Source organism: Spea bombifrons, chromosome 5, assembly GCF_027358695.1.
Source record: "Spea bombifrons isolate aSpeBom1 chromosome 5, aSpeBom1.2.pri, whole genome shotgun sequence".
Lineage (NCBI taxonomy): Eukaryota > Metazoa > Chordata > Amphibia > Anura > Pelobatidae > Spea > Spea bombifrons.
Window position 1 is genome coordinate 30376116 of NC_071091.1, and position 23684 is coordinate 30399799.

Sequence of the window (23684 nt, forward strand, 5' to 3'; positions counted from 1 at the left end):
CAACTGGCATTTTTCAGCATTCTACAGAGGGTTAAAAAAAATTCCCCCATTGGACCAATACAGTTACACTGCAGATATCTCAAACACATTCCCCTCTATTATTTCTGAAAATATGGTGCATTTTTGCAGTGGAAATTTAAAGCTATAGCGCCCCAAATATTAGCCCAATACATAGCAAATGAGATTTTTCAGAAATCTACAGGGGTTAAAAAAGATTCCCCCATTGGACCAATACAGTTATACTATAGATATCTCAAGCAAGTGCCCCTCTATTATTTCTGAGAATATGGTGCATTTTTACTGTGGAAATTTAAAGCTATAGCGCCCCAAGTATTAGCCCAATACATAGCAAATGGGATTTTTCAAAAATCTACAGGGTTTAAAAAAAATTCCCCCATTGGACCAATATATTTACACTGCACATATCTCAAGCACACCCCCTTCTATTATTTCTGAGAATATGGTGCATTTTTACTGTGGAAATTTAAAGCTATAGCGCCCCAAATATCATCCCATTAGACAGCAACCGTCATTTTTCAACATTCTACATGGGGTTGAAAAAAATTCCCCCATTGGACCAATACAGTTACACTGCAGATTTCTCAAAGACATGCCCCTTTATTATTTCTGAGAATATGGTGCATTTTTACTGTGGAAATTTAAAGCTATAGCGCCCCAAATATCATCCCAGTGGACAGCAACTGGCATTTTTCAGCATTCTACAGAGGGTTAAAAAAAATTCCCCCATTGGACCAATACAGTTACACTGCAGATATCTCAAACACATGCCCCTATATTATTTCTGAGAATATGGTGCATTTTTACTGTGGAAATTTAAAGCTATAGCGCCCCAAATATCAGCCCAGTAGACAACAACTGCCATTTTTCAACATTCCGCAGGGGGTTAAAAAAAATTCCCCATTGGACCAATACAGTTACACTGCAGATATCTCAAACACATGCCCCTCTATTATTTCTGAGAATATGGTGCATTTTTACTGTGGAAATTTAAAGCTATAGCGCCCCAAATATTAGCCCAATACATAGCAAATGGGATTTTTCAGAAATCTACAGGGGTTGAAAAAAATTCCCCCATTGGACCAATACAGTTACACTGCAGATTTCTCAAAGACATGCCCCTTTCTTATTTCTGAAAATATGGTGCATTTTTACTGTGGAAATTTAAAGCTATAGTGTCCCAAATATCATCCCAGTAGACAGCAACTGGCATTTTTCAGCATTCTACAGAGGGTTAAAAAAAATTCCCCCATTGGACCAATACAGTTACACTGCAGATATCTCAAAGACATGCCCCTCTATTATTTCTGAGGATATGGTGCATTTTTACTGTGGAAATTTAAAGCTATAGCGCCCCAAATATCAGCCCAGTTGACATCAACTGCCATTTTTCAGCATTCTACAGAGGGTTAAAAAAATTCCCCCATTGGACCAATACAGTTACACTGCAGATATCTCAAACACATGCCCCTCTATTATTTCTGAGAATATGGTGCATTTTTACTGTGGAAATTTAAAGCTATAGCGCCCAAAATATTAGCCCAATACATAGCAAATGGGATTTTTCAGAAATCTACAGGGGTTAAAAAAAATTCCCCCATTGGACCAATACAGTTACACTGCAGATTTCTCAAAGACATGCCCCTTTCTTATTTCTGAAAATATGGTGCATTTTTACTGTGGAAATTTGAAGCTATAGTGTCCCAAATATCATCCCAGTAGAGAGCAACTGGAATTTTTCAGCATTCTACAGAGGGTTAAAAAAAATTCCCCCATTGGACCAATACAGTTACACTGCAGATATCTCAAAGACATGCCCCTCTATTATTTCTGAGGATATGGTGCATTTTTACTGTGGAAATTTAAAGCTATAGCGTCCCAAATATTAGCCCAATACATAGCAAATGGGATTTTTTTAAAATCTACAGGGGTTAAAAAAAATTCCCCCATTGGACCAATACAGTTACACTGAAGATATCTCAAACACATGCCCCTCTATTATTTCTGAGGATATAGTGCATTTTTACTCTGGAAATTTAAAGCTATAGCGCCCCAAATATTAGCCCAATACATAGCAAATAGGATTTTTTTAAATCTACAGGGGTTAAAAAAAATTCCTCCATTGGACCTATGCAGTTACAGTGCAAATATCTCAAACACACCATCCTCTATTATTTCTGAGAATATGGTGCATTTTTACTGTGGAAATTTAAAGCTATAGTGCCCCAAATATCATCCCAGTAGACAGCAACTGGCATTTTTCAGCATTCTACAGAGGGTTAAAAAAAATTCCCCCATTGGACCAATACAGTTACACTGCAGATATCTCAAACACATTCCCCTCTATTATTTCTGAAAATATGGTGCATTTTTGCTGTGGAAATTTAAAGCTATAGCGCCCCAAATATTAGCCCAACACATAGCAAATGAGATTTTTCAGAAATCTACAGGGGTTAAAAAAGATTCCCCCATTGGACCAATACAGTTACACTATAGATATCTCAAGCAAGTGCCCCTCTATTATTTCTGAGAATATGGTGCATTTTTACTGTGGAAATTTAAAGCTATAGCGCCCCACGTATTAGCCCAATACATAGCAAATGGGATTTTTCAAAAATCTACAGGGCTTAAAAAAAATTCCCCCATTGGACCAATATATTTACACTGCACATATCTCAAGCACACCCCCTTCTAGTATTTCTGAGAATATGGTGCATTTTTACTGTGGAAATTTAAAGCTATAGCGCCCCAAATATCATCCCAGTAGACAGCAACTGGCATTTTTCAGCATTCTACAGAGGGTTAAAAAAAATTCCCCCATTGGACCAATACAGTTACACTGCAGATATCTCAAAGACATGCCCCTCTATTATTTCTGAGGATATGGTGCATTTTTACTGTGGAAATTTAAAGCTATAGCGTCCCAAATATTAGCCCAATACATAGCAAATGGGATTTTTTAAAAATCTACAGGGGTTAAAAAAAATTCCCCCATTGGACCAATACAGTTACACTGAAGATATCTCAAACACATGCCCCTCTATTATTTCTGAGGATATAGTGCATTTTTACTGTGTTAATTTAAAGCTATAGCGCCCCAAATATTAGCCCAATACATAGCAAATGGGATTTTTTTTAAATCTGCAGGGGTTAAAAAAAAATTCCTCCATTGGACCTATGCAGTTACAGTGCAAATATCTCAAACACACCATCCTCTATTATTTCTGAGAATATGGTGCATTTTTACTGTGGAAATTTAAAGCTATAGTGCCCCAAATTTCATCCCAGTAGACAGCAACTGGCATTTTTCAGCATTCTACAGAGGGTTAAAAAAAATTCCCCCATTGGACCAATACAGTTACACTGCAGATATCTCAAACACATTCCCCTCTATTATTTCTGAAAATATGGTGCATTTTTGCTGTGGAAATTTAAAGCTATAGCGCCCCAAATATTAGCCCAATACATAGCAAATGAGATTTTTCAGAAATCTACAGGGGTTAAAAAAGATTCCCCCATTGGACCAATACAGTTACACTGAAGATATCTCAAACACATGCCCCTCTATTATTTCTGAGGATATAGTGCATTTTTACTGTGGAAATTTAAAGCTATAGCGCCCCAAATATCAGCCCAGTAGACAACAACTGCCATTTTTCAACATTCCGCAGGGGTTAAAAAAAAATTCCTCCTTTGGACCTATGCAGTTACAGTGCAAATATATCAAACACACCATCCTCTATTATTTCTGAGAATATGGTGCATTTTTACTGTGGAAATTTAAAGCTATAGTGCCCCAAATATCATCCCAGTAGACAGCAACTGGCATTTTTCAGCATTCTACAGAGGGTTAAAAAAGATTCCCCCATTGGACCAATACAGTTACACTGCAGATCTCTCAAACACATTCCCCTCTATTATTCCTGAAAATATGGTGCATTTTTGCTTTGGAAATTTAAAGCTATAGTGCCCCAAATATCATCCCATTAGACAGCAACCGTCATTTTTCAACATTCTACATGGGGTTGAAAAAAATTCCCACATTGGACCAATACAGTTACACTGCAGATTTCTCAAAGACATGCCCCTTTATTATTTCTGAGAATATGGTGCATTTTTACTGTGGAAATTTAAAGCTATAGCGCCCCAAGTATTAGCCCAATACATAGCAAATGGGATTTTTCAAAAATCTACAGGGCTTAAAAAAAATTCCCCAATTGGACCAATACAGTTACACTGCAGATATCTCAAACACATGCCCCTTTATTATTTCTGAGAATATGGTGCATTTTTACTGTGGAAATTTAAAGCTATAGCGCCCCAAATATCAGCCCAGTTGACATCAACTGCCATTTTTCAACATTCCGCAGGGGGTTAAAAAAAATTCCCCATTGGACCAATACAGTTACACTGCAGATATCTCAAACACATGCCCCTCTATTATTTCTGAGAATATGGTGCATTTTTACTGTGGAAATTTAAAGCTATAGCGCCCCAAATATTAGCCCAATACATAGCAAATGGGATTTTTCAGAAATCTACAGGGGTTAAAAAAAATTCCCCCAGTGGACCAATACAGTTACACTGCAGATTTCTCAAAGACATGCCCCTTTCTTATTTCTGAAAATATGGTGCATTTTTACTGTGGAAATTTGAAGCTATAGTGTCCCAAATATCATCCCAGTAGACAGCAACTGGCATTTTTCAGCATTCTACAGAGGGTTAAAAAAAATTCCCCCATTGGACCAATACAGTTACACTGCAGATATCTCAAAGACATGCCCCTCTATTATTTCTGAGGATATGGTGCATTTTTACTGTGGAAATTTAAAGCTATAGCGTCCCAAATATTAGCCCAATACATAGCAAATGGGATTTTTTTAAAAATCTACAGGGATTAAAAAAAATTCCCCCATTGGACCAATAAAGTTACACTGAAGATATCTCAAACACATGCCCCTCTATTATTTCTGAGGATATAGTGCATTTTTACTGTGGAAATTTAAAGCTATAGCGCTCCAAATATTAGCCCAATACATAGCAAATGGGATTTTTTTTAAATCTACAGGGGTTAAAAAAAATTCCTCCATTGGACCTATGCAGTTACAGTGCAAATATCTCAAACACACCATCCTCTATTATTTCTGAGAATATGGTGCATTTTTGCTGTGGAAATTTAAAGCTATAGTGCCCTAAATATGATCCCAGTAGACAGCAACTGGCATTTTTCAGCATTCTACAGAGGGTTAAAAAAAATTCCCCCATTGGACCAATACAGTTACACTGCAGATATCTCAAACACATTCCCCTCTATTATTTCTGAAAATATGGTGCATTTTTGCTGTGGAAATTTAAAGCTATAGCGCCCCAAATATTAGCCCAATACATAGCAAATGAGATTTTTCAGAAATCTACAGGGGTTAAAAAAGATTCCCCCATTGGACCAATACAGTTACACTATAGATATCTCAAGCAAGTTCCCCTCTATTATTTCTGAGAATATGGTGCATTTTTACTGTGGAAATTTAAAGCTATAGCACCCCAAATATCATCCCATTAGACAGCAACCGTCATTTTTCAACATTCTACATGGGGTTGAAAAAAATTCCCCCATTGGACCAATACAGTTACACTGCAGATTTCTCAAAGACATGCCCCTTTCTTATTTCTGAGAATATGGTGCATTTTTACTGTGGAAATTTAAAGCTATAGTGTCCCAAATATCATCCCAGTGGACAGCAACTGGCATTTTTTAGCGTTCCACAGAGGGTTAAAAAAAAATTCCCCATTGGACCAATACAGTTACACTGCAGATATCTCAAACACATGCCCCTCTATTATTTCTGAGAATATGGTGCATTTTTACTGTGGAAATTTAAAGCTATAGCGCCCCAAATATTAGCCCAATTCATGGCAAATGGGATTTTTCAAAAATCTACAGAGGGTTAAAAAAAATTCCTCCATTGGACCAATTCAGTTACAGTGCAAGTATCTCAAACACACCATCGTCTATTATTTCTGAGGATATGGTGCATTTTTACTGTGGAAATTTAAAGCTACAGCGCCCCAAATATTAGCCCAATACATAGCAAATGGGATTTTTTAAAAATCTACAGGGGTTAAAAAAAATTCCTCCATTGGACCAATTCAGTTACAGTGCAAATATCTCAAACACACCATCCTCTATTATTTCTGAGAATATGGTGCATTTTTACTGTGGAAATTTAAAGCTATAGCGCCCCAAATATCATCCCAGTGGACAGCAACTGGCATTTTTCAGCATTCTACAGAGGGTTAAAAAAAATTCCCCCATTGGACCAATACAGTTACACTGAAGATATCTCAAACACATGCCCCTCTATTATTTCTGAGGATATGGTGCATTTTTACTGTGGAAATTTAAAGCTATAGCGCCCCAAATATTAGCCCATTACATAGCAAATGGGATTTTTTTTTAAATCTACAGGGGTTAAAAATGATTCCCCCATTGGACCAATACAGTTACACTGAAGATATCTCAAACACATGCCCCTCTATTATTTCTGAGGATATGGTGCATGTTTACTGTGGAAATTTAAAGCTATAGCACCTCAAATATTAGCCCAATACATAGCAAAAGGGATTTTTCAAAAATCTACAGGGCTTAAAAAAAATTCCCCCATTGGACCAATATCTTTACACTGCACATATCTCAAGCACATCCCCTTCTATTATTTCTGAGAATATGGTGCATTTTTACTGTGGAAATTTAAAGCTATAGCGCCCCAAATATCATCCCATTAGACAGCAACCGTCATTTTTCAACATTCTACATGGGGTTGAAAAAAATTCCCCCATTGGACCAATACAGTTACACTGCAGATTTCTCAAAGGCATGCCCCTTTATTATTTCTGAGAATATGGTGCATTTTTACTGTGGAAATTTAAAGCTATAGCGCCCCAAATATCATCCCAGTGGACAGCAACTGGCATTTTTCAGCATTCTACAGAGGGTTAAAAGAAATTCCCCCATTGGACCAATACAGTTACACTGCAGATATCTCAAACACATGCCCCTCTATTATTTCTGAGAATATGGTGCATTTTTACCGTGGAAATTTAAAGCTATAGCGCCCCAAATATTAGCCCAATACATAGCAAATGGGATTTTTCAGAAATCTACAGGGGTTAAAAAAAATTCCCCCATTGGACCAATACAGTTACACTGCAGATATCTCAAACAAGTGCCCCTCTATTATTTCTGAGAATATGGTGCATTTTTACTGTGGAAATTTAAAGCTATAGCGCCCCAAGTATTAGCCCAATACATAGCAAATGGGATTTTTCAAAAATCTACAGGGCTTAAAAAAAATTCCCCCATTGGACCAATATATTTACACTGCACATATCTCACGCACACCCCTTCTATTATTTCTGAGAATATGGTGCATTTTTACTGTGGAAATTTAAATCTATAGTGCCCCAAATATAAGCTCAGTAGTTATCAACTGTAATTTTTGCAACATTCTAGAAGGTATTAAAATTCCCCCACTGGATCAAAATATTAACAGCGCAGTAGTGTCACATATACCCCCCTTTATAATATCTTAGAATATGGAAAAGCTTACTGTGCAATTTTAAAGATATAGAGCCCTACATTTTATCCCATTGGTTAAAACCAGACATTTTTCTATATCATATATGGTGAAAAATGTTCCTCCATTAAAACAATATTTTTACACATAGATGTACCTCTATAATATCTTACAATATTGTGTGATTTTACTGTGGAAATTTAAAGATGTAGCACCCCAAGTATCAGCACATTGGTTGTAAAGTTACAGTTTTCAATATCCTATGGGGTTAAGAAACATTCCTCCTACACTACATGTACCTCACACACACCCCCCCTTTAAAATGTTTTTCAATATGGAAAGATTTTACTGTAGAAGTTAAAAGTTATAGTGCTTCAAATATCAGCCCATTGGTTAAAATTGGTAATGTATCTTAATGTTTTCTTTTTTAACCCCTTAAGGACCGGGCTTATTTTTTCTTTTTGTACCCTGTGGGACCGAGGCTGTTTTAACACTTTTGCGGTGCTTGTGTTCAGCTGTAATTTTTTCCTCACCCATTTAGTGTACCCACACATGTTATATATTATTTTTTTTCAGGGCAAGATGGGCTTTCTTCAGATACCATATGTGTTGATCATTTCACCTTATTTACTATAATAAAACATGGTGAAAATTTGAAAAAACACCTTTTATGACTTTTCTTGAAAAATCTTTTACTCACCTACAAAAGGAAGTACAAAAAAATTAGCTATATAGATTCTACTATTTGTCCTGAGTTTAGAAATACCCAATGTTTTTTATGTTTTTTTTGCTGTTTTTTGTAAGTTATTGGGCAATAAGTACAAGTAGCGTTTTATGATTTCCAAACCTTTTTTTCAAAATCTGGTAATTCTGCCTCCATCTCATCTTTGGAACATCTTTGAAGCCGGTTAACTCAATTAATCCCCATCAAACCATATATTTTTGAAAAACAGACACCCCAGGGTATTTCAAATGCTGGTATTTTAACCCTTTCCATGCACTAATTATACAACCACACTTTGTGAAACTTTGTAAAAGTAATTTTTATTTTTATTTTTTCACACAAATTGTAATTTAGTTATAAATATAAAGGTCCTGGTATATGTCACTGTCAAACAACCCCCAATATGTGTTCAGCAATATCTCCTGAGTATGGTGATACCCCACATGTATAGGTTTGTCAGATGGTTTGGCTGGTAAAAGGCTACTTTTGGGACATGCATAATTCAGGTAGTCATTTTGCCTCTATATCCTCTTTGGATCATCTTTGAAGCAGACTACTTCAATTTACCCCATCAAACCATATATTTTTGAAAACTAGACACCACAAAGTATTTCAAATGCTGATATTTTAACCCTTTTATGCATGAGATTCTACCACCTGTCTTTCCCAAAATTTAATTTTGTATTTTTTTCCACACAAATTGTACTTCAGGAATGAATTCATAGCTCCTGGTATGCGTCACTATCAAACCCCAATGTGTGTTCAGCAACATCTCCCGAGTGCAGTGATACCCCACATGCATGGGTTTGTCGGGTTGTTTGAGATTTAAAATCCCACATTTGGGAAGTGCGCTTTTTTCTCTATTTTGGTCAGTCTGTACCTATGCCCTATCTTTGAGACCGGCCACTCCAATTTACCCCATCAAGCCATTTTTTATTAAATTAGACACCCCTTGGTTATTTGAAGTGCTTTTATTTTAACTCTTTGTATGTTGAGATTTTAGCACTTGCTCAAAATAATAAACTTTTTTTTTTTTAATTTTTATTAATTTATTTTTTTACACATTTTGCTGGTACTTGATGGTTCCTCTGGTGACATCACTGCATAATTATTTTTAAATGTTAGCACATTTTTTTTAAGCTTTTATTTTCAATTTTTTTAAAATATTTTACTAATCACATTGTGATTAGAAAGCTGGGCTCCATTGACTTGCATGGTTGAGTGCAGTACCTGTATTCAACCTGCAAGTGGAGCCAGGGTCCATAATATAATATACACTGGTGATTCCTCAGCCCTCAAACAGGGGTATCCAGCCTTGGGTACAGTAACCCTGTAACATTGGTGGCAGCGGTGGGATGAATCCAACGACTTGGGTGAAATCCAAACCACCAGCTGGCCAGAGCATATATGGAGCAGGTCTATGAGAATTGAAGACGAGAGACACCAAGAGATATCCTGGAGGCTTGTAGCAAAACAAAGGCTACCCTAATTGCGGACTGCAGAGAGATGGACCAACACCAGGATGCCCCAGAGAGGAGCCTCAGACCGAGTGCTCTACAAAAGAACATTCTATCCCTGTACCCAGGAGGGGCTACACCGGAGCAAGTGACGGTGGTGATTCAAATATGTCACCAGGAACTGAGCCAGAGTGGGTCTGTATCCCCAGACTAGGGGACCAGACCACCAAAATATCATACCAGGCCATCCAACCCTTCCAAGAACTAGAGGATGAGATAGACCAGGTTACAGCCGAAGTGTGTGAGCTGGAACACCAGCAGTGGCAGTTAGAGTATGTGCCCGCAGACTGGAGGGATGATTTCTCCCATCCCCACTTCGAATCATACTGGGCACAGTACTGGACAATGTGGGATCTATGAGTTCCACTCCTGGGGGAGTACCCGTTGCCGGAGTGGGAAGATGAATTGAGGGGTCTCATTTATGCAGAGCTTGACCTCCAGAGTCGGTACCAGGGTTTCTCCCAGCAGTTAGCAGGGGAAGACCACAGCAACCCTCTGATGCTATATAGCCCCGTCGAACCAGGACTGATATATGATGCCTTCCAATTTGACTCCTTTGGAAGCAATCTGGGACAACAGGGCAGACATCCTGGGTTACGCTATCCCCCCCCCCCCAAGCTTGAGGCTGCTATGGATTTCCTGGTCCAAGAAGAATGGCAGCTCGAGAGGGACTGTAAAGAATTGCTGCGGAGAGTGGAGCTCCAGGAATTACAAGGATACCGAGAGCATGATACCCCAACTTACGGGAGTGGGACCGAGGTCCTCTCCACCTACTCCGCGGCCCCTGCCCCGGTGAGAGGAACCGAGGTCCTCGCCAGCAAGAAGAAGCGGAGGAGGAAGCCAAAAGCTCCGACCCAAATCCCCACCAGCAACCCCGGCTACTCTACCCCGGTGGGAGAGATGACTGTCCCCGCTGCCTGGTTCAAAGTCCCTGGTCGAGTAAGTGGCACAATCCCCCTCACCAAACCCCTAGCTATGCCTATAGAAGCCAGTGCCCCAGACTGTCCCCCTGATTCCCCGAGTGTCCAGTGAGAAGCCCAGGTCACTGCCCCAGAAGTTCCTTCTAAAGTCCCCGGTGACCCGATAGAGGCACTGTTCCCTGACCTAGCGAGGACACCAGAGGGGCTGCCGAGTTCCCTGGGTCCTCTCAGTAGCCTCGCGCAGGCCCTGGTTCCTATCCCTGTGTTCTCCAAAGTGTCCCCTGATTCCCTGAGAATCCTGGGAGAAGCCCAGATCCCTGTTCATATGTATCACCCTTGTCTTCCTGAAATCCCCGCAGAGTTGCCTGGCCCTGCGTGCACCCCTGAATTTCCCTGTGTCCTGGTAGCGGCACTTATCCCAGAGAGGGAGATTGAGGGTCTGCATAGCCCTCCCGGTGCATCAGTAGTGACACCGGTCCCTATCCCCAAAGTGTTTCCTAAGTTCCTGGATGAAATACAGGTCCCTGAGTACACCCCTTTTGTACTCGAGATCCCAGCAGAGCTGCTGAGTGCACCCAGTAACCCCTTAAGGATACTGGCCCCCAGCCATGACAATGCCCCAGACCTGCTCGCAGAGACCCTGGTCCCTGTGCCTCTTTCTACGGTGCTTGGTGGCCCAGGAGTGGCACTGAGTGTAGCCCTTGGGGTAGAGGTTGTTTCCTGTTGGCTTTTCCCAGCTCCCTGCAGAACCACCGGTCTCCAAAGCTACCCTTGGTAGCTCCGTACTAAACCTGGTACCTGTCCTGGCATGTCCCTTAGGTCCCTCCAATATCCCAGTAGAAGCCCCTCTTCCTACCTCAACGTGTTTCTCAGGTTCCCCGAGTGGCCCCAGCCCGATGAACACGGTTTTCTTTCCATGCAACAGCCCTGTCCTGGCAGTTGCCCCAGACCCAGTTCCCAAGTCCAAGACTAGGGAGCAAGAGTCCCCAGGTGCCCCTGTTACCCCAGTGAGGGGGATAACTATGTGCCCCCGGCTGAGCAGGGACCGTCCTCCAATTCACAGAGGACTACTGAATATATTTTTGTGCAACCAGGGCCCTGGCCCACCCTCTATGGATGCTTCTGACAAAGGGGGCCATGAACTAAGGCCTGCACCTTTGAACTTTGTCCACTCGGACAGCCTGCAGCAGACCCGTGTGGATCTGCCTGGTCTGCCGGACCATTGGTCAAGGGGGAGATCTGTGACAAGGCCAGGCTAGCTGGCTCATATGTCATATGAAGTTAACCCGGGTCTTAGAGCACTTTTGTGTCCAGTTCGTGATACCGTGACCCGGTAATATTTTATAAGACATTTTATTGTGTAACCGGCCCAGAGACTGAATGTGGCTGCAGCTCCAGCCTTCAAAGAGACAATCCTGTAACCTGGCTGTGGCTCTTAATCAGCCAGCACAGCCCTGTCTGCCCAGATGGCACCCGCACTACAGGGTGGAATAACACAGGTGGGGGAACCCATTGTATCCCTTAATCCCCTCACCTGATACATCCCCTGTATACTGATGGGATTTGTGAGGGGATGTGGCTGATGGGATTGGGGGTTGGGTTCGGTACACATTGCATTGAGATTGTATATAAGTTCTGTGTGTTTGTAAATAAAAAGAGTTCTTCTTATTTTATTACGAATGGTGGTCTGACTGATCCGTGGATAACAGGAGCTATCCGTATGAGGGACTGACTGTTGATTCCTCAGCCCTCAAACAGGGGTATCCAGAGGTTGAACCCCTTCGTGACAAAGGCTGATTCTATTTTTTGTACCCTTCGTTTCTGCAGTGTTTGTGTTTAGCTCATGGGCATAGGAACCGGGGGGGATGGGGGGGACACATCCCCCCCAGGAAATCATGCGGGGGGGACCGATAATAGAGAAATCCCCCCCAAGGCTGTGTGAGGTAAGTGCCCTCGGTGCACAGCTGCCCGATCAGCATCTGCAGCGTGCAGGACTGGTTGGGGAGATCACGTATTTCCCTAACCAGTCCAACATTAAAGGCACACTTACCGGTGTGATCTCTGTCACTGAGCGCCGGGCGATGGGATATGACGTTTATATCCCAGCCCCGGCGCTCAGCATAAACAGCTGTGCGCAGCAGCACTGCACTAGAGCGGCAAACCAGAAGGAGAGGATGAAGAGAAAGCAGAAAGGAAGAAGAGAAAGGTAAGAGATGTGAAGAACAAAGGGAGGGGGTCTGATGTGCAAAACGAGGGGGGGGTCTGATGTGCAAAACGAGGGGGGGGTCTGATGTGCAAAACGAGGGGGGTCTGATGTGCAAAACGAGGGGGGGTCTGATGTGCAAAACGAGGGGGGTCTGATGTGCAAAACGAGGGGGGGTCTGATGTGCAAAACGAGGGGGGGTCTGATGTGCAAAACGAGGGGGGGTCTGATGTGCAAAACGAGGGGGGGTCTGATGTGCAAAGCGAGGGGGGGTCTGATGTGCAAAACGAGGGGGGGTCTGATGTGCAAAACGAGGGGGGTCTGATGTGCAAAACGAGGGGGGTCTGATGTGCAAAACGAGGGGGGGTCTGATGTGCAAAATGAGGGGGGGTCTGATGTGCAAAACGAGGGGGGGTCTGATGTGCAAAACGAGGGGGGGTCTGATGTGCAAAACGAGGGAGGGTCTGATGTGCAAAACGAGGGGGGGTCTGATGTGCAAAACGAGGGGGGGTCTGATGTGCAAAACAAGGGGGGGTCTGATGTGCAAAACGAGGGGGTTTTGATGTGCAAAACGAGGGGGTTTTGATGTGCAAAACAAGAGGGGGTCTGATGTGCATAACGAGGGGGGCTGATGTGCAAAATGAGGGGGGCTGATGTGCAAAACGAGGGGGGGTCTGGTGGTAGATATGTGTGTGTGCATATATATATGGTGAGGCATGTATACGGGCAATGTCTATGAATGTGTATGGGCACTTGGGCAGGCATATGTGTGTGTATAGGGCCGGTGTGTATATGTGTGTGTATGGTCACGCGCATATAAGGGCAGTGTATGTGCATATGTGTGTATGGGCAGTGTATGTGCATACATGTGTATGGGCAGTGTATATGTGTACGTTTGTATGGGCAGTGTATATGTGTACGTGTGTATGGGCAGTGTATATGTGTACGTGTGTATGGGCAGTGTTTATGTGTACGTCTGTATAGGCAGTGTATATGTGTACGTGTGTATGGGCAGTGTATATGTGTACGTGTGTATGGGCAGTGTATATATGTATGTGTGTATGGGCAGTGTATATGTGTATGTGTGTATGGGCAGTGTATATGTGTATGTGTGTATGGGCAGTGTATATGTGTACGTGTGTATGGGCAGTGTATATGTTTACGTGTGTATGGGCAGTGTATGTGTGTATGGGCAGTGTATATGGGTACGTCTGTATGAGCAGTGTATATGGGTACGTGTGTGTATGGGCAGTGTATATGAGTACGTGTGTATGGGCAGTGTATATGTGTATGTCTGTATGGGCAGTGTATATGTGTGTATCTGTATGGGCAGTGTATATGTGTACGTCTGTATGGGCAGTGTATATGTGTGTATCTGTATGGGCAGTGTATATGTGTACGTCTGTATGGGCAGTGTATATGTGTGTATATTAGGAGTGTATATGTCTTATAGTCTATACGTCTGTGTAAGTATGTGCAAGGGCAGTGTATATTTATGGGGAGGCATGCGTGTGTGAGCAGTTTATGTATGCTTGAGCAGGTGTGTAAAAGGGTAGTGCATATGTGTGAGTACTGGCAAGTGTGTATGTGCAGGCAACTGCAGCGTATATGTGTGTTTTTGTGGGCAGGCATGCGTAAGAGCAGTGCATATGTGTGTGTATGAGCAGGCATGTCGTACTTAAAGGGAAGAGAATGATTCCCTGTAACACATGTTTAACTCAGGGGTGCCTAGGGTTAAATCCAGGCCTATTTCTGGTTAAAATGAGTGTGTGTGTCACTGTATGTAGCATTTGGACACAAGAGAATATTGTGGGGTGCTACTTGGTCTAGGGCATCACTAATACAAAGCGCCACTCGTTAAATCTACGGGTAGGCAGAGTAAGTGAATGATGTGTTTGAATGTGTGTCTGGGTGTGATAGTGTATGTTTGTGGGTATGTTATTGTGCACATCTGTTTTTGTGGGTATGTTAGTCTGTTTTCAGGTGTGTTATGGTGGGCATGTGTCTAGGTATTTTAGGGTGGGAATCTTTTTGGGTGTATTATTGTGTGTGTGTGTGTGTATGTTAGTGTGTGCATGTGTGTGTATGTTATTCAAGTGTTTAAGTGTATGGATATGTTCCTGTGTGCATGATGTGGTAGGAGTCTTAGATGGATCCTTCAATACATCATAGTAGTCTCTGTGGCCGTGTCCAGTGGGGTCCATCTGTGGTTGTAAGATTTTTCTGTTTCTGTGGGAATTTTCTCCCATTCATCTAGTAGAACGTTTTATGAGCTGAAGGTGATATACCAAGACATTTTGGACAGCACTATGCTTCTTACTTTGTGGGAACAGTTTTGGGGAAGGTCTGTGCCCCAGTGTACAAAACAAGGTCCATAAAGGCATGGTTGCAAAAATTCCCCACAGAAACTCTCCAAAATCTTGTGGAAATCGTTCCCAGAAGAGTGGAAGCCGTTATAGCGCCAAAGGGGGACCAACTACATATTAATCTCTATGTATTTATAATAAAAGTCCCTGTTGGTGAAATGGTCAGGTATACCCTACCAGTAAAAAAGCTATCCCCCCCAGATTTTTAGGGGTTCCTACGCCCATGGTTTAGCTGTCATTTTCTCTTAACCCATTTACTGAACCCATACAAGTTATATATTGTTGTTTTCAGGACAAGAAGGGCTTTCTTCAGACACCATAATTTTTTTCATATCATGTAATTTCCTGTAATAAAATTAATAAAAAAACACATTTTCTCACTTTTATTTGAAAAATCTTTTATTCATCATAACAAACTACTGAAAAAACTGCTAAATAGATCCTACTATTTGTCCCGAGTTTAGAAATACCCAATGTTTTTATGTTTTATTGCTTTCTTATGCACTTTGTAGGGGCAATAAGTACAAGTAGCGTTTTGCTAATTCAAAACCATTTTTCTCTGAATCTGGTAATTCTGCCGCCATGTGGTATTTGGGTCATCTTTGAAGCCGGCAAATTAAATTTACCCCACCAAACCATACATTTTTGAAAACTAGACACCACAGGGTATTTCAGATGCTGATAGTTTAACCCTTTCCATGCACTAATCCTACCACCAGCCCTTGTCACTGGTATATGTCACTGTCACACAACAGTTCAGCAACATCTCCTGAGTACAGTGATATCCCACATGCATGGGTTTGTCAGATTGTTTGGGGGCAAAAGGGCCACATTCGGAACATGAGCAATTCAGTTTTTCAACTTGGAAGTTTTACATCTGGGTAAAGAAAATGCTTGTACCCAACTATCAGTAGGGACAGGTTACATTCTTGTAACTTGTCCTATCTCCAAGAAGGGATTTGATCTAGCACCGTTAAGCGATCCCTCAGCCATGGAATAGACAGAGGGGACACTTGTCAGTGCAAATAAAAACTCTTCAAAATGGTAGAACAAATAAAATCTAAAAAAACAGTAAATGTAAAAAATGTAAAAAAAAAAATACAAAAGTGGAGCAGGAACAAAAAAAAAAATGTGAAAGGTACATACCGTATGTGAATAAAAGAGTCAGGAACAAGAGAAAACCAATGTGGATAAATAAAAATGTAAAGGGGGCAATAAATGGCAAAAAAGGCATTTAAGCTACTAAAACAGGAAGGCAGTGAGGAAGCACTAAAAAGCTATCGGGGAAAAAAATAAAATATGTAAAAATCAGATAAAAGCAGCAAAAGTGGAGACAGAAAGACTCATTGCCAAAGAGAGTAAAACAAACCCCAAAATGTTCTTTAACTATATAAATAGTAAAAAGGTTAAAAATGAAAGCGTTGGCCCCTTAAAAAGTAATGAGGGAGAAGTTATAGATGGGGATCAGGAAAAAGCTAATCTATTAAATATATGAAATATATGAAAATGAAATGCCAGGTAATATACAGCAGGATGAGATAAATGCCCCAGTACATGTCGCCTGTCTAACCCAGGAAGAAGTGCAGTGCCGCCTAAAATCAAAACAGACAAATCACCAGGTCCAGATGGCATTCACCCCCGCGTTCTAAGGTTAGTTAAGTCATGTAATAGACAGACCCCTATTTCTAATATTCAAGGACTCTATAGTGACAGGGTCTGTTCCCCAGGACTGGCGCATAGCAAATGTTGTGCCAATATTCAAAAAGGGGGCAAAAAGTGACCCGGGGAATTATAGGCCTGTTAGTTTAACTTCTGTTGTGTGTAAACTGTTTGAAGGTTTCCTAAGAGATGCTATTTTGGAGTATCTCAATGAAAATAAATGTATGACTCCATATCAGCATGGGTTTACAAGGGATCAGTCCTGTCAAACTAACCTGATCAGCTTTTATGAGGAGGTGAGCTCAGAACTGGATCGGGGTGAATCGCTGGATGTCGTATATCTTGATTTTTCCAAAGCATTTGATACGGTGCCACACGGTTAACACAATAGAGGACAGTGCACGATTACAAATGGATCTGCATAGGTTGGAGGCTTGGGCTGGGATGTGGAAGATGAGGTTCAACACAGATAAATGTAAGGTTATGCACATGGGGAAGAAAAATCCAGGCTGGGAATATGTATTAAATGGGAAAACACTGGGGACGACTGACATGAAAAAGGACTTAGGAGTTTTAGTTAACAGTACATTTACCTGTAGCGACCAGTGTCAGGCAGCTGCTGCTAAGGCAAATAAAATCATGGGGTACATCAAAAGGGGCATAGATGCCCACAACAAGGAAATAATTCTACCACTGTACAAGTCACTAGTCAGACCACACATGGAATACTGTGTGCAGTACTGGGCACCAGTGTACAAGTAACATATAGTGGAGCTGGGGAGGATTCAAAGACGGGCAACCAGAGTAATAAGGGGAATGGGAGGACTACAGTACACAGAAAGATTATCAGAATTAGGGTTATTTAGTTTGGAAAAAAGACGGCTTAGGGGGGACTTAATAACTATGTATAAATATATAAGGGGGCAGTACAGAGATCACTCCCAGGACCTTTTTATACCCAGGACTGTATCTATAACAAGGGGACATCCTCTACGGCTGGAGGAAAGAAGGTTTCTACACCAGCACATACGGGGGTTCTTTACAGTAAGAGCGGTGAGACTATGGAACTCTCTGCCAGAGGAAGTGGTAATGGTAAACTCAATAAAAGAGTTCAAAAGGAGCTTGGACGTGTTTCTTGAAAGCAATAATATTACAAGTTATAGATATTAGATTAATAGGAACAGAACGTTGATCCAGGGATTTATTCTGATTGCCATATTTGGAGTCAGGAAGGAATTTTCCTCCTGGTAATGGCATCTGCTTCATAAGGGTTTTTTGCCTTCCTCTGGATCAACACAGTAGGGACACAATATGTATATAGGTTGAACTTGATGGACTTTGGTCTTTTTTCAACCTTATGAACTATGTTACTATGTTATTAAGTTTAACCCTTCTACCTAACCTTTCTATTCTTGATCCAAAAGAAGGCAAAAAAACCAGGGGCATAACTAGAAACCTCAGGGCCCCGGTGCGAGAATCTGTTAAGGGCCCCCCCCACCCCTAACCCATCTATCCCTTTCTCACGATCTCCCCTCTCCCTCCCTAACCCCCCTTCTCAGGATCTCCCCTCTCCCTCCCTAACCTCCCTTCTCAGGATCTCCCCTCTCCCTCCCTAACCCCCCTTCTCAGGATCTCCTCTCTCCCACCCTAACCCCCCTTCTCAGGATCTCCCCTCTCCCACCCTAACCCCCCTTCTCAGGATCTCCCCTCTCCCACCCTAACCCCCCTTCTCAGGATCTCCCCTCTCCCACCCTAACCCCCCTTCTCAGGATCTCCCCTCTCCCTCCCTAACCCCCCTTCTCAGGATCTCCCCTCTCCCTCCCTAACCCCCGTTTTCAGGATCTCCCCTCTCCCTCCCTAACCCCCCTTCTCAGGATCTCCCCTCTCCCTCCCTAACCCCCCTTCTCAGGATCTCCCCTCTCCCTCCCTAACCCCCCTTCTCAGGATCTCCCCTCTCCCTCCCTAACCCCCGTTTTCAGGATCTCCCCTCTCCCTCCCTAACCCCCTTCTCAGGATCTCCCCTCTCCCTCCCTAACCCCCCTTCTCAGGATCTCCCCTCTCCCTCCCTAACCCCCGTTTTCAGTATCTCCCCTCTCCCTCCCTAACCCCCTTCTCAGGATCTCCCCTCTCCCTCCCTAACCCCCGTTTTCAGGATCTCCCCTCTCCCTCCCTAACCCCCCTTCTCAGGATCCCCCCTCTCCCTCCCTAACCCCCCTTCTCAGGATCTCCCCTCTTCCTCCCTAACCCGCCTTCTCACCTCCCTGACGTCATATGCCGGCGCCCAGCGTGAAGCGCCGGCACCCGAGACAAACGCCTCATGCTCCCAACACTGCACTCTGGATTTCTGTCAGTCAGGGGGGCCCAAGAGTTGCCGAGCAGTCGTTTTCAGCAACCGCTCGGCACCCCTTGGGCTCCCCTGACTGGCAGAACTCCAGGGCCCGGTCGCAGTTGCGACCCCTGCGACCCGGTAGTTCCGCCACTGAAAAAAACCCTAATTAAGCTACTTCGAATTCTGCCATCAGGGGAAAAAAATTCCTTCTCGACTCCAAGAGGCAATCGGATTTCTCCTTGGATCAAGAAGCTCTAAAATTTTAATGTTATTCTATTTATATCCCTGTATGTCATGCCTTTCTAAGAAAATATTGAGGCCCCTTTTGAAGGTATTTAATGTATTGGATAACACCACCTCCCTTGGAAGTGAATTCCATACCTTTATTGTCCTCACTGTAAAGAATCCCTTCTTGTTCTTTGTATATTTCTGTTAATGAACAGGTCACTGAAGAGCTCTTTATATTGGCTCTGAATATATTTTTATAATGTTATCATATCCCCTCTGAGACGCCGTTTTTCCAGTGTATATAATTTTAACTTTTTTAGTCTCTCTTCATAACTAGTATCTCCCAATCCCCTTATTAATTTCGTAGCCCTCCTTTGCACTTTTTCTAATTCCATCATTTCCTTTTTAAGGACCGGTGCCCAGAATTGTACCAAATATTCAAGGTTAGGTCTTACCAATGACCTGTAAAGAGGCAAGATGATATCCTCCTCCCTTGAATCAATACCTCTTTTTATGCATGCTAAAACCTTATTGGCCCTCACAGCTGTTTGCTGGCATTGCGCACTGTTATAAAGTCTGTTGTCAACCGTTATTCCTAAATCCTTCTCATTGGTAGTTTCCGCCAAGGATATTCCATTTAAAGAATAGGTTGCATTTTTATTATTTTTACCATAATGCATAACTTTGCATTTCTTTATATTGAACCTCATCTGCCACTTGCACGCCCGGCCCTCAACTCAGTCTAAATCTCCCTGCAAAGAAGAAACATCAAGATTAGTCTGAATTACCCTGCCTAATTTTGTGTCATCAGCAAAAACTGTGACATGGCTCTCAATGCAGCTTGGGAGATCATTTATAAATAAATTCAAAAGAAGAGGACCGAGGACAGACCCCTGAGGCACTCCACTTAATACCTGCGTACAGGCTGAGAAACATCCATTCACAACAACCCTCTGCATTCTATCTTTTAGCCAATTTCTGATCCACATACAGACATTTGCCCCTAAGCCTATTTCTGTTAATTTATAGAGTAGCCTTTAATCAGATAAATCACATCTACCAACATGTACTATGAGCGCTGAATTATCTCCAACCTCTCCCAACAATCTGTCTACCCGGTCCACAAAATGGCAAACCCGAGCACCCAGGAGACAGCATACTGTTCGGCATTCGGGGTCCTGGCGACAGATTACACTATCAACCTTCCTTATAATTGAATCCCCCACCACCAGCACCTGTCTAGCCTCCCTTGCCTTCTGGCTCCCCACTATGCTGGAGAGGCTACTCTCCTCTTCGTACAAACTGGCAAACATGTTGGGGTGATCTAGCCCAGAACAAACCTCCTTATCTCTCCAGGCCCTGCTGTCCCTTACACATCTAACCCAGCTCTCTGCCCTCGAGATCTTCTTTCCCATCTCCACCCTCCTCAGCACTGGCCCCAGCCAATGTCTGCTCTGTAAGCAGTAAGCTCCTCTCCATGTTGTCTATGTCCCTTAGTGTTGCCAGTTGCCTTTTTAGATCTAGTACAGTACATTCCAAAGCAGCAACCTGCTCACACTTGCAAGAGCAGCAATTAATGTAATACACAAAATATATATAAATATATTATATGGAAATACAAGGATTTATACTCTACCCTCCTTCTTGTCTTTTAACTGATTCTTTGCTTGTAACTCCTCACTTAGGGATGTCACTTAGGAGATGGCAGTAAGATTCGCCCCAGCTCAGGATTCGCTTGTGTGTCGAAGCTAAATGCAACTGCAAAAGCAAAGCAGAACTCACAGAGAAGGTTACTTAATTAGCAACACACCTGAAACAGCCCTTTCCCCCTTTTTTTCTTTTCTTTTTTCAACAAAACGTTATACTGAACACCACACAAACAAACACAGTGCTCCCCCTTGCAATAGAAATAAATATACTCACCAAGCAGAACTGGTAATCTTGTTGAGACAGCAATAATCGATGCATGGACGAAGAAGAAGCCTGCACCAGCAGGCGATATAGACCAGCAGATAAACCCTCGGCGAAGGTCCTCCTCTATGTACAATTCCATAGCTTTGGTCTCCGGGATCGAGAGCGGATAAACCCGGCCTCGGGTGGCATGGTCCCAGGAAGCAGGTCAATCGGGCAGTCGTACGGCCTGTGAGGTGGTAACGTTCAAGGACGCTGTCACCGTGGCATGTTTAAAAGGAATGAGGCAATGAGCCTTGCAGGGCGCACTCCAAGCGGTGATCTAAATGGTAGTCCAGTCAATAGCAGGATTGTATACTTGTAACCACGGAAATCCCAATATGATGGGAATGGAGGATGAGTTGAATGTTGAGTGGAGCAGTGGAGAGGGAAATCTGATCAGGAATAAGGGGTCTACCATCGATGGCCTCCACAGACAACGGTACGGGCAGGGATAGGGTGGCAATGCGTTGCTGATCACAAAAAACGGAGTCAATGAAGTTGCCGGCAGCGCCGGAATCCAGAAAGGCCTCCGTATCAACAAAACCAGTGGCCCAGGCCAGACAAACCGGAACCGTCATACGGGTGATGAAAAGGTTAGGGGAAGGATTCACTATGCCTATGGTAGGTTCCCCTGGCCTACCTAGGTGCAGGTGTTTCCCGGCCTGCTGGGACAGTGTCTGATGAGGTGACCAGAGAGACCACAATAAAAACATAGTCCTTCCCACCTCCGCCTGTTTCTCTCAATTTCTTTAAAAACAAAAATCCAACAAAATAACAGTGTGTGACATAGACGGCTGTGTGCTTATGTGCACATTTCACATTTCCATATATAACTTTCCTTTTCAATTGCAATTGCAGGTATATTTTGACATCCTTTATGATACCATTTGAAGCATGATGAGCACTGAACCATTAATTCTCCACAATAAACAAGTCTGCAAATACAATATACTGGGAGCACAGCACTGTCTAGGTCTGCTTCTTCTCTTCTGCTTTCAGTTGGGAATGGTTTTAGTAGTTGATCTTTGAAACATTCTGTAATATGGCGTCTTAACTGTGCTTGCTGAAACATAAGGGTAGTTGGATTTCTGCCAAATGCTAGACTGATTGCAAATGCAATTGCAAATGCTCCACAATCATTTGCATTTGTTTGTTTCTGAACATTCTTAACATTTATTTTGATTTCATCTTTCACAAACATTCTCATCATCCAAGATATCTGCAAAATTTCTTCTGAATCAAGACCAGTGTACATGCTGTCATATATGCTAACTTCGCCATTAGAACATAAAATGTTGCTTACGGTAACCCAATGATTACCATGAACATGCATTATTTGAATGAAATCGTTTGTTGGGGATCCAACTGGTTCTCCATTAGGTACTGTAGCTAGAACCACAGTGCTCTGCAAACCATCAATTTGGGGAAATTGCTTTCCAATTAAATAATGTGCTACATCCATGTGATCAGTGGACAGCCAATTTTGTCCTTGTAGGTCTCTCCACTGACCCCTTGAGATGTGCTGCAGGGAAGAAACTTTTTGATTTTGCATATGTTGCTCCGCGAGATTATTCTTCCACACAGGACCATTGTAATTCTTCATCTACGCAAAAAAATATGAAACATTTTAAATTTTTCTACTGTCTCACCCAAACCTTTACAGTACAACACTATTAAAAAATATATCGACAATTATATACTGTAATACGCTTTAGAGTTTAACTTAACAAATATTATCTACAAAACATAGTTACATTAATTTGTTCTGTTTCCAGAGGATTATTTTAGATTTTTTGTTGGATTGCTGCTTCTGAAGCCTACATTATTAAAGAACTGATTACAACCTTCTTGATAAATGTATTTAGACTTAGGATTTACATTCTTTAATTTATATTATTTTGCATTCAATGATAAAGCATGCAAACCTATATTGTGATCTAAAAACGGTATAATTTTTCATAATTTAAACACATTCAAGATTATAACAAAGAAGGGAGGATGGACATTATTATTATCTTATTGTTTGACACATACTCGAATCATGCACAGTTTATGAATTGAATCTATTCAAATAGTAAGTACATTGTTTACCTTCTGAAGTGGTGAGGTATATTTTTTTGAAGGTCTACTTGTAGTGTAATGATCTGCTGTTGCAGACTCCATAGAGAACATCAGAACAGTCTTTTTTTATAG

General features: G+C 42.0%; 1 protein-coding gene and 1 non-coding gene across 3 annotated transcripts in view; one reads left to right on the top strand and one right to left on the bottom strand.

Moving 5' to 3' along the window:
- The window catches only part of ATP2C1 (ATPase secretory pathway Ca2+ transporting 1), a 180918-nt gene that overhangs the window by 19001 nt on the left and 138233 nt on the right, over positions 1-23684 (top strand). The gene's annotated exons all lie outside the window — the stretch shown is intronic.
- LOC128498557 (small nucleolar RNA SNORA35) lies at positions 16215-16347 on the bottom strand. Its single transcript, XR_008354773.1, has one exon. It is a non-coding gene; the product is annotated as a small nucleolar RNA SNORA35 (small nucleolar RNA).